General features: G+C 37.9%; 1 protein-coding gene and 1 long non-coding RNA gene across 2 annotated transcripts in view; one reads left to right on the top strand and one right to left on the bottom strand.

Annotated features, from left to right (window-relative positions):
- Positions 1 to 1,002: 1,002 nt before the first annotated feature.
- LOC110347430 (uncharacterized) lies at positions 1,003 to 11,237 on the bottom strand. Its single transcript, XR_015440013.1, has 3 exons — positions 11,145 to 11,237; positions 6,523 to 6,631; positions 1,003 to 3,935 (listed from the first exon to the last, which is right to left on the bottom strand). It is a non-coding gene; the product is annotated as an uncharacterized LOC110347430 (long non-coding RNA).
- Zcchc7 (zinc finger CCHC-type containing 7) overlaps positions 11,047 to 11,354 on the top strand; it is a 251,610-nt gene continuing 251,302 nt past the window's right edge. The window contains exon 1 of the mRNA XM_087183684.1: positions 11,047 to 11,232. The gene's annotated coding sequence lies outside the window, so the exon portion shown is untranslated. The remainder of the gene's footprint in view (positions 11,233 to 11,354) is intronic.

Here is an 11,354-nt window from a genome sequence, read left to right as displayed (position 1 = left end):
AAAACATTTACCTAAGACACAATTTCGCATTGGTTTTAAATATGCTTGTTTAACATCTATCTCTACCACTAGACTAGGACCGGGAAACACAGAGATTGAATCTGATTATTTTACATGCATGACATGTAGTAATCTTCCATAAATATTTGAGTGGATAAACAATAAGAGTTATTGTCAATCTTTCAAAATTTGTCAGTCTTATTAATTAAAAATTATACTGTTTTTAATTTCCACTTATCTATTAGGAAGATTCATTATCTTACGTTAATTGATCATTTTTAGATCTCCATCTGTATTTGTTCAAATCTTTGACTCTTTTTTCTAGGTAGTGTTTAATTTTCCAATTGATTTGTGGGAGCTGTTTATATGTGGAGTGATAAAAAATACAGTGAATATTTTTAAAAATTAAAAAAATTTTTTTGGTACCAGGGATTGAACTCAGGTTAAAAATTTTTTTATTATAATAAAAGACACATAGCCATTAATCCCCCTCAAAATACTCCTACCTCAAGCATACATATCCCATTGTTCTTGTCATTTTCTGAAGTAGGTCTGGAAGACTTCTTTTGTGAGTGTCTTTAGTTGTGCTGTTATGGCTACCTTAATGTCCTAAATCAATTCAAAACGTTTACCTTTCATAGTCATTATTATTTTGGGGAAGATCCAGAAGTGGCACAGTGCCAAATGTAGGGAATAAAGTAGATGAGGGCACACAGAGTGTTTTCATGAGACTGCCGTTCTGTTGGATGGCACTTGGCAGCAGCATTCTATATTTTTTATCACAACTCCTAAAGACACTCACAAAAGAGAACTTCCAGAACCAATTCAGAAACTGGCAAGAATGATGGGGCAAGTGTGTTAAAAGCAAAAGGGGGGGCAGGGATTTAGCTCAGTGGTTCCCCCGCCTGCCTTGCAAGTGCAAGGACTGGAGTTCGATACCCGGTACCAAAGAAAAAAAAAAGCACAGGGGGGTATTTTTAGGGGAATTCATGATAGCATGCCTTTTTAATGTAATACATATTTATTTATTTATTTATATATTAATTGGTACATTTTAGGTATACATTTACATTTATCATTGGGTGTTTGTACCTGAACATGATGTATCTTAGTTCTTATTTTTTTCCCCATTACATATGCACCCTTCACCCCCACCACCCTTCTCTATTTACATAGACTTTGTTTCCATTTTTGTAATACATTTTTTTAAAAAGCTACCATTCACCATATATTTTGTTCATCCCTTGTATATTTTGGATGACATCTTTTCTTATGTGTTGATGAAATATTTTCTTCCACTCTGTCATTTGAGTTTTAACTTTGTGTATAGTGTCTTCCTTCCTAAAATATACTAATACTGTACATTTATAATTTTTATCAGTAATTTAGTTTGTGGGTGACATGAGATAAGCTCTAACTTTATGTTTGCAGTGCTTTTGGCATCATTTGTTGAAAATTCCATTCTTTCTCTCTTGATTTAAAATACTATCTGTATCACATACCAAGTATGCAAGGCTGTTACTTTTGACCATTAATTCTATATCCCCAGTCTGTTTTATTCCTGCTCCAGTACCACATGAAATCCTTGTAGTCCTGCATATCTGTGGTTGCACTGCTAATTCCCATTTACTACAGTGCTCACTGTGGTCCCTTACTGCTTTTCTACTCTCAGATTCATGCCATTTACTCTTTATTGCCCAATACAACTTCTAGAGGTGCCCGCCTAATGCTTTCTTGGACCCACTTCATATAATTTTATTCTGTTCTAATCTGGTCAAGTTTTGCTCAGATGGTATTTGAAGGCAGGAACTAAAGCCTTTGATAATGCTACCTGGGCAGAATCAGTGTTAGTGGCCTCTAAGCAGCCTGGAGCTTTCTTTGGGTAATATTCATTCAGACAGAGTTCCTTACTGTGTCCAAAAATCAAGATAGACACTTGTTCCCACACAGCTGAGCATAAGCACAGAAGAGAAAGTTGTGTTGTGTAACAGCACAACACAGGGAGAATGATATCATTCTTGAGAGAAAGACATTAAACTTTCTAAGGAAAATCTGCAGTTGCTCTAGGATTTTAATAGATCTTTCCAGTAGCAAAGCAAGAGCATAAACTACTCAAGCCATGTACTACACAGGAAGTATGAAGTTCAAGACACTGCTGAGAGGGAGACAAAATCTTTTGCAATAACTAGGTCTGATAGAAGAACTAGAGTAGTTCTACTGTCTGCAATTTCTCTTTGTACAGTTTCGATTACATGGTGTCAAACCTAGTCTGAAAATATTAAGTGGGAAATGGCAGAAATAAAAATTGCTGTTTTAAATAACTTTTACAAGAGTATATTGTTATAACTGCTCTATTTTATTATTAATTGTTGTTAATCTAGTTTTCAAATTAAATTTTATCACAGGTATGTATATATGAGAAAAACTATAGTATATATAGAGTTTTGGTACTATCTGCAATTTCAAGCATCCTTCTGAGGTTTTGGAATGTATTCCCCAAGGACAAGGGACATAGCTGTAAAACACCTTGAGAGAAGATACCCTTTCAGCTGATTCACCTGCCTTAATTACTTTTCTCATTGTGGAGACAAAATACCCAGCACCCAAAGTTAAAAGGGGAAATTCTTATTTAGCTCACAGTTTGTAGCTGTTTTAGTCCATAATTAGCTGGCTCCAAGGCAAGGTGGCATGGCAGAGGGGCAACAGTTCATGGCAGACTGAAGATAGCAAAGGAACGAGGGACTTTAATGGCATCTTTCTGCCCCTTTTATCTTATCCAGACTACTGGGATTAGGCCAGTGCCAAACCAATCAGTGGACTGATTTAGTAATCACACACCCTTAATCCCAGCATCACACATTCTAGATTCAGCCACTTCTGAAAAAGCCACCTATGACTGCATGAGGTTTTAGGGGGACATCTAGACCCAAACCATAACAACACCCAAATGCAGACCTGTACCAGTCATAGAAGAGTGTCAGATTCAGAACGTTGGCAGAGAAGGAGAATGTGAACTGTATTAAAATAGAAACAATTCTTTTTAAGCCCTACATTGCTCATGGTTTTTCTAAGTTAATAAAAAAACAATGGATAATAATGGTTGAAACACAAAGCATAAAATCTACAGTTTATTCCATGAAATTGTGCTTAAGCTCATTACAGTAAGCTGTATATGGCTCATTTGGTAGTGTGAATTTAATTATTCTCCATTTTTTCTCCTGTTGTCAATCTAAAGTCTGGAATAAAATAAGTTATGCTAGCATTGTCACAAAGCACATCTCAACTGAAAACTGCAGCTATGTATGATTCTGAGGTCTTGAATGGGCAGCTAAAGGAAGCTATTCTCTACAGAATGAGATCTAAATAAAGCCTTCCCTTTTTAAGCTTGTGTGTCTCATCATCTGTTGGAATCTATGGATCCAAGGCACATGGATGTTTAAATTAAAGGCTTGCCTTTGGAGTTAGTAGCTTCTAACATGTGCTTCAAGACTTCTTGTATGAAATCTGATTTTTTAAAAAAAATCCAGGACTGCCTGCATGCTAAATGAACATGTTCTACCCTGAGCTACATCTACACCACAAATGATTCTTACATAAATTAGAATGTCAATGTAGTTTTGCTAGTCAATGTTCATTATATAGTCACTTAGCTCTAAGTTTTGAGGAATGCAATTCCAATTAGGAATAATAACAAAGGGAAATGGAGTCCTTGAATACTAGCACCTTATCCATAGAGTTTTATTGTAATGAGAATATTATCATTTATATAGCTTAATTTATAGTATATGTATCTTTTACATTTCATGATTTTATAAGAACAGGCAGTCTCCAAGAAAATTTAAAAGCCATCTATATGAATGTCCAAATTTTCAAGAATGATTTCATAGTCTGGTTGAAAATTGCGTGCTCTCTCCATCACCTTGCAATCTGAAGAACTGCAAAATCATGAATAATAAAAAAGGACGTTAAACTTTTCAACAAATCCAGATGGATACCAATGTCACTGAGAATTCCTGAGAATCACCTTGTTTGCTGCTTCAGACCTAGGAGCCTAAATTGAATATTGCTTACTAGTTCCAATGTATCGGCTTTAAGTGATAATTGTTTCTATAATCACATTGCTGCCTATATTTACTTTCATAAAATTTACCAACATTAAGTCTGTATTTCAGGCAAATGAAAAGCATCCAAACTATAAAGGGTAATATTCAACTATTTTACTTGGCAACTTTCTATTTCTGTCTTATCCTTTAATTCAGATTTTGGTGCAGCAGAAAGAATAAAGTATTGTGCGTGAGGGGCCAATTTTAATACCAGCACTAGCTAGGACTTTGCAAATCACTTTTCCAGTTTATGTTTTGTTTTTCACTTTTGCAAATTGAGGGAACTGGACTACAAGTTCTTTTCAGCCATGATTCCAGGATTTCTTATTTTTCTGTAGTCAGTGTATGAAATTGCCAGTAAAATAACTGAGTCACCATAAGAACTTAAGTTATTTCTTTCAGGACTTGAGGCTGTGTATAAAGAAGATATAAAATCTTAATTTCTGCCAAGCATGGTGATACATGCCTGTAATCCTAACTACTTAGGAGGCTGAGATGGGAGGATTGGGAGTTTCAAGTCAGTCTGTGCACTTAGCAAGACCTGTCTCAAAACAGACAGACAAACTTAATTCCAAAATTAGGTAGCAGGGGAATGCATCCATCTTGGGTCATGTTGCTCATTATACTTATTCTCCTCCCAACACCATACTATGTCTGGTTTCTCAGAGCTACCAGTTATTTCTCAACATGTAAGACTCTTGCTTTTGGCAGTTTCCTTTGCTTATCTTGTTCCATTGCCAGAAGATCTTCCTGCCTTCTGTCTCTCTGGCAACGTCTTGCTCATTCTCTTTATTTTTCCTTTTATTTTATTTTATTTTGGTACTGGGGATCAAACCCAGGACCTTAGACTTGCAACACAGGCAGCAGAACCACTGAGCTAAATCCCTGGCCCTTTCATTTTATATTTTGACATAATTTTAGATTTAAAGAAAAATTACAAAATTAATACAAAGAATTCTTGTACACCTTTCACCTAGATTCCCATGATGTTAACTTTTTACCATACTCTTCTTTTTTTCCCTCTCCCTTTTCAACACTTATAATCTGTTTTTGCACTACTTGAGAATCAGTTTCAGATACTATACCCCTTTACACTAGGTGCTTCAGTGTGTATACCTTTAAAAAAAAAAAAAAGCAGCAGCGAAGACATTCGGTTACATAACCATATGTGAACACAAAAATCAGGAAAATAACAAAAATAACACTGATACAATGCTGTCTTCTAATCTAAATTTAAATTTTGCCAACTGTTCTTTCTTTTTTTTGGTACCAGGGATCGAACTCAGGACCTTATGCTTGCGAGGCAGGTGCCGGAACCACTGAGCTAAATCCCCGGCCCAAACTGTTCTTTCTTTTTCGGAAAAGAAAATCCCAGATCATCTATTGTGTTTACTATGTATCATTCAGTCTGTTTTAATGTGGCACAATTCTTCCGTCTATGTATTTCATCCCACTGACACTTTTGAAAAGATAAGTCAGACATACATTTTTGTAAATGATATTGTTTCTCTGACATGAAAAACTGAGAGTGGAAATAAGGACCAAAATATGTAATACATATTGGGAAATGGGAAGAAAATGTTCAAATGAGAAGAGGAACAAGGGAGGGGCGAAGGAGGAAGGAAAGAAGGGACAAGAAAAAAAAAGAGAAAATAGAAGGAAAAATGGAAACAAAGCCTTTGTAAATAAGGAAATGTCTTTAATTCTTTAGGGAAGATGTGCAGAGAAGCTATAGCTGGATGAAAAGGAATTTCTATTTTGAGTTTTTTAAGGAATCTCCATCTGATTTCTATTGACTTTTTTCTTTCTGATACTGGGTACTGAATCTGTACTTGCACAGGCTATGCAAGTGCCCTACCATGAAGCCACCCTCCAGCCCCTTTGTTTTATCTTCAGACAGAGCTCACTAAGTTGCCTAGGCTGACCTTGAATTAGTGGTCCTTCTGCCTCAGCCTCTGGATTGCTGACATTACAGGCAAGAGTCATCATAGTTGGCTTTACAATTTTTTTTAAGTAAAAGTCCTTCATCTAACTCTAGTCTCACTTTTCTCTTCAGAAGTAAATAACCATTGGCATTCATTGGTATCTATTCAGTATTTTTTTTTTTTTTTGGTACTGGGGATCAAACTCCGGTCCTTGTGCTTGCACAGCAGGCAGCGAAACCACTGAGCTAAATCCTTGGCCCATCTATTCAGTATTTTCTTTAGGCACTTAATATACAAATATCTATAGTTAGGCATGTACATGTATCCTTTTGAAAAAAGGTGTGGGGGTACATGTCCATAATTCTAGCACACAGAAAGATGAGGTGGGAGACTGCATGCTATGTAGCAATTTCAAGGTCGTCCTGAGTTACACAGCAAGAGCAAGATCCTGTCTTAAAAAATAAAAAACTCTGATGAGTACATCATACACTTACATTTCAACAATTTTCCTTCTTTTTCATTTAACTGTATTGTCTTGGATCTTTCCATGATCTATCCAAGATGCAATTTCATCCTTTTTTTTTTCTTTACAAGAAGCATAGCCTAAAAAAAAACAAGAGTAGTATAGGGCCAGGGATTTAGCTCAGTGGTTCTGGCGCCTGCCTCGCAAGCGTAAGGTCTTGAGTTTGATCCCCAGTACCAAAAAAATAAAAAATAAAAAAAGTATTACAGATTTGTCCTTGTTTGTTTTGTTTCTTATTGGTGAATACTTATTTTCCATTTTTCTGTCAGAATATTTTGCAACAATTGCAAATACACATTTAAGAACACAGCTCACTTTTTTGTGTGGTGCTGGGGATCAAACCTAGGGCTTCTGCCACTGAGCTACATCCCCAGCCTTCACTTAAAATTTTGCTAGATAATATTAAATACTTATCCTCAAATACCTTTACAATTTGTATTCCCATCCACTATGTATGAGACCACTTACATATTTCTGATCATTAGTGATATTGAGCACCTCTTATCATAGTTTATGGTCTTTTGGATTTCTTGTCCTGTGAATTGCCAGCTAGTATCTTTTGCTCTTGGAATACTGGATTGTTGGTCTTTTTCTACTACTACCTATTTGCCCAGGCCCTATCTTCCTCCTCTGTAAAGACTTCTCCATTTTCTCTAAGCAGCCAGCTGTGCCCTCCTCTGCTGTCCCAAAACACTGTTTATGCTGAACCCAGGTCTTCATTTGTCAACTATCCCATTTGGAATTCACTTATTCAACAAGTGTTCACTTTGAGCCCACTATGTGCCTGGCCTTAGGCTAGGTACTGGTTGGAAATATAGATCATTACAGGCTCCATGATGAAGTTTAGTTCTGAAATGTGCCTTAGGGCATAGAAAAGAATATAAGCTTTGGATTCACAAAGACTTGATTTGGATCCCAGCTATACAAGATACTTAGTCTCTCCGAATCTCAATTTCCATAGTAGGGAAATGAGGTTAATATCCTTCTTATAGAGTCATTTTGAGGCTAGGTGAGAGGCAGTATATCTGAGGAGGCTAGTGAGAGCCTGTTTAGCACAGTGGTCAGCTGTCAGTAAATGAATAGTAAGTGAAAGGCAACTGTAAGTCATCAAAGTGATTAGTTTCAGGACCTGTTAACACACTGGAAAAAAAGGTACCTTCTTGCTTTTTCTATTGAAGTTTGAGGTCAACCTGAAGATGATAAGCATGGGTAATATGCTCCACTCATCCACATCTCTCCTGTTTCTTTTTCTTTTTTTTGGTACTGGGGATCAAACTCGGGTCCTTGTGCTTATGCAGCAGGCAGAAAAACCACTGAGCTAAATCCCCGGTCCTTGATCCACATCTCTCTAGTTTGTCACCTACCTTACCTGCCCTCTGCAGCAGGTTTCCGCTTTGTCCTGGTCCCTTATCCTAATTATTGATGCAGAACTGCCACTGTCACTTCCTTGGGATAGAACAGATGGTTCTATCCTCAAATAAATGGTACCTTTAGAATATTCTCTATAAGAGAGGCTTCAAGGGTACTTATACATGCTGCTACTCATGATTTTAAGAAGTGGGGATCAGAAAAAGCTTGAAGTGAAAAGGAAACTGGTGTGTGTGTGTATGTCCATGTGTAAATGTGCATGTATATGTGTAGTTGAGTCATGTTTCCAATTAGACCTGGATTACAGACACAGCTCTGCCTCTTCTAGGTGACTCTTAGCTAATTTCTTCCTTCCTGACTTCAGTCACTGGAATAAACCTTGACCACATGATTTCTAATGTTCCCAAACGGGAAATTACTATGTAAAGACATGGGGTGTGTGTGTATACACTACTGTCCTTAATCAGAAAAAACTGTATCCTTGGACTCCTGCAGTTCTTTACATCCACCCTAATGTCATGCAGTACCACACTGCATTCCAGTTATTTGGGATCCTGACATGGTTTTCCCACTGAACTGACAGTTGGATCCAATTCTGCTTCTTGCTTCTTGAAGTGGAATTGAGTGCTCTGCTGTCTGCTAGGCACTGTATTAGGCAGTAAACATGCAAATATCAAATCAGAACTTCAGAGAATTCCAGTTTAGCTAGAACACAACTGTAGAACCAATATAATATAATTGCCTTAATGGGGGTTTGTCCAAACTATAGGGAGTCTTGGGGAAGGAATGCCTATTCTGTCTGGCTGACTGGAAGGTTTCTCTAAAGATCACAGGCTTCAGCAGAGTGGGGTGAGTGGAAGTACCTCACCCAAGGACAGAGAGCACTTTACAGGCAATGGGAGTGTTATCTATAAAGACACAGATGTGGCAGAACATAGCATGCTGGCAACTGCTCAGGTGTTGGTAAATAGATACTATGTCTGTTAATGAATAGATTATGTCTATCAGTGAATAGACATACGTCAGCTCATGAAGAGCCATTTATGCCATCCAAAGGACTACATGTTTTAAGACAACCTGAAGGAAATGACTGAAGCATTTTGAGGTAGGAAAGAAATACATTTTTGTTGAACATATAATAGTGAGAAGATAGGGTGTTGGGAGCGATGGCACACACCTATAAGTAATCCCAGTACACAGGAGGACAAGGCAGGAGGATTACGGTAAGTTTGAGGCCAGCCTGGATTACATAGTGAGTTCAAGGCCAGCCTGAAATACATAGAAAGACCCTGTCTCAAAAAAACCCAAAATTAAATAAATTAAAACTTAAAAAATTTTTAAAAAGAACCTTAAAGTGTTGTTGAATTTGAAAGAGATTGTATCATACTACACCAAAAAGACATAGCCTGGCACTTGATAAAAATCCAATTAAAGAAAAGTTAACATTCATTTTATACATTACTGGAACAAACTGTCACCAGATGGAGTCTCATGAGGTACCCCCAAAGAGGAGACGGGCACATCATCTGGCCCTGCAGAGTAGGATCTCGACTCATCATTGCAGAAAGAGAACTTTAAGTTGCATCAGTGAGAGTCACAGGCAGATTTATTAGGCAGAGTTAGAAAGTAAGAGAAAATAGGGAACAGACTTTAGCTTGAGAAAGGGTCACAGCTCTATAGGATTAGACTGGCCTATAACAAAAGAATTAGATCAGCACCCCACCCAATGGGGTGTTTGAATGCAGGGTCTTCACACTGAGCTATATTCTCAGCTCCTTTTTATATTTGAGACAGGGTCTCACTAAGTTGCTCAGGTTGGGCTCAAACTTGGAATCCTCCTGCCTCAACTTCCCAGAGAGTCAGGAAACCTTTATGGGTTAGGCAAAGTAGTTTAGTGGCTGGTTGACCATTATCTCATGTCTGGAAGAAGACATTGCTCTGGGCTCCTTTAAGCTCTGGGAGAAGTCCTTATTTGCTTGAGGGGGCAAGAGTGTGTCCATGAGAGGATTATTTCTGCTTGGGACAGTCTCAGTCTTGTGGAAAGCTCTGCTAAAATCCAAGGTAACCTTGGATTTAGAGCAGTGACTGGAAACTTTGCATCAGTAGGTGAACATCTCTTAAATTTATCTTGGTGTCCTCAGTCATTAAGTGAGATGATATAGGTTTTGTAAATTTAGAACTAATAAATTTTGTACTGCCAGTTTTTAGACAGACCTTCCCTAAATAATTCACATGAGTATATGGAGAGCTGAGCAGGCATCTAACCTAACATTTTAAGTTAATAAAGGAGACTTCCATTAATGAAGGCCAAGGTTTGTTCTACTTTTAGTTGTCTATGGGCATCTGTAGGCCCAAAGGAAGTCAGTTTTTTTTTTTTTAGCAAAATCACTTTGAAGTCCCTGACCGCTTTAGAAGAAAACACAAATTATGCTCTTAATGAATACCCAACAGGTTAAGGACCTAGGAGTTTGTACTCTGTCCCTATTGAGGGCTCTATGTCAAAACAGTCCAGAAATCTGTGACTCATTTCTATAATGGGGCTTCCAATTTTTCCTTTTCACAGTAATTTGTCTTTTTCTTTTCTAGCACTTACCATAATGTTGGTCAAATTTTAAAATTATTTTTCTGGCCAAATTTAGACTATCATCAAACTATGCTATCTTTCCAGCTGAACTCTAAACTCTGTGAGATTCCTGACCTTTACTATTTTACTCTGCATTTTCATTCAGCTTGGCTTTTAAACAGATGTTCAGTAAATGATGAAGAAAAGAAAAAATAAAGTCAAGTTTATCTTTTAAGACTTCAATCATTTAGTAGAATGTTATTTGTAAAATCACACAGATCAGTTTCCTACGATTAAGTAAATTTAAAAGTGTGAGGGCCGGGGATTTAGCTCAGTGGTTCTACCGCCTGCCTAGCAAGCGCAAGGACCTGAGTTCGATTCCCCGGTACCTTAAAAAAAAAAAAAAAAAAGTGAGAAGGGGAGAGGATCCCAGCACAATCTAGAAGCTTTTGGAAGCTTCCAAACAATCAGTAGCCACTCCCAATAATTGGTATGCAACTCTTCAATGTTCACAAAGGGTTAATCGGCTGTCTGGTATTGACGGAAAGCGGAAGCGCCCCAGTGTAAACTAAATTCAACCCCAATCTGCAAGGAGTAAGGGACTACCAAGGTCACCCACAGCACGGGTGAAGGCATTAGACGCCAGGCGCACGCAACAGGACCTTTTCCCTGGCTGGAGTTCCTCAGTCCTCTATCCAACTAGCCCGCCATAAATGTCCTCTTCGCCACCCAGCTTGCAGGCGGCACGGGGTAGGCGTCCCGGGAGGGCGAGGGACGAGGAAGAGAGCCAGTCCTGAAACTCGCCCAGCGATTCATGGGAGTCGAAGTTTTCTGGCGTTAACAGCAGGCGCGAGCTCTCGTTTTTTGCCCTT

Source organism: Heterocephalus glaber, unplaced genomic scaffold, assembly GCF_053883595.1.
Source record: "Heterocephalus glaber isolate CG9 unplaced genomic scaffold, H.glaber_assembly_v1.0 deba00001481, whole genome shotgun sequence".
Lineage (NCBI taxonomy): Eukaryota > Metazoa > Chordata > Mammalia > Rodentia > Bathyergidae > Heterocephalus > Heterocephalus glaber.
The sequence above is the reverse complement of the archived record's forward strand: the minus strand, read 5'-3'. Positions and strand labels throughout refer to the sequence as shown.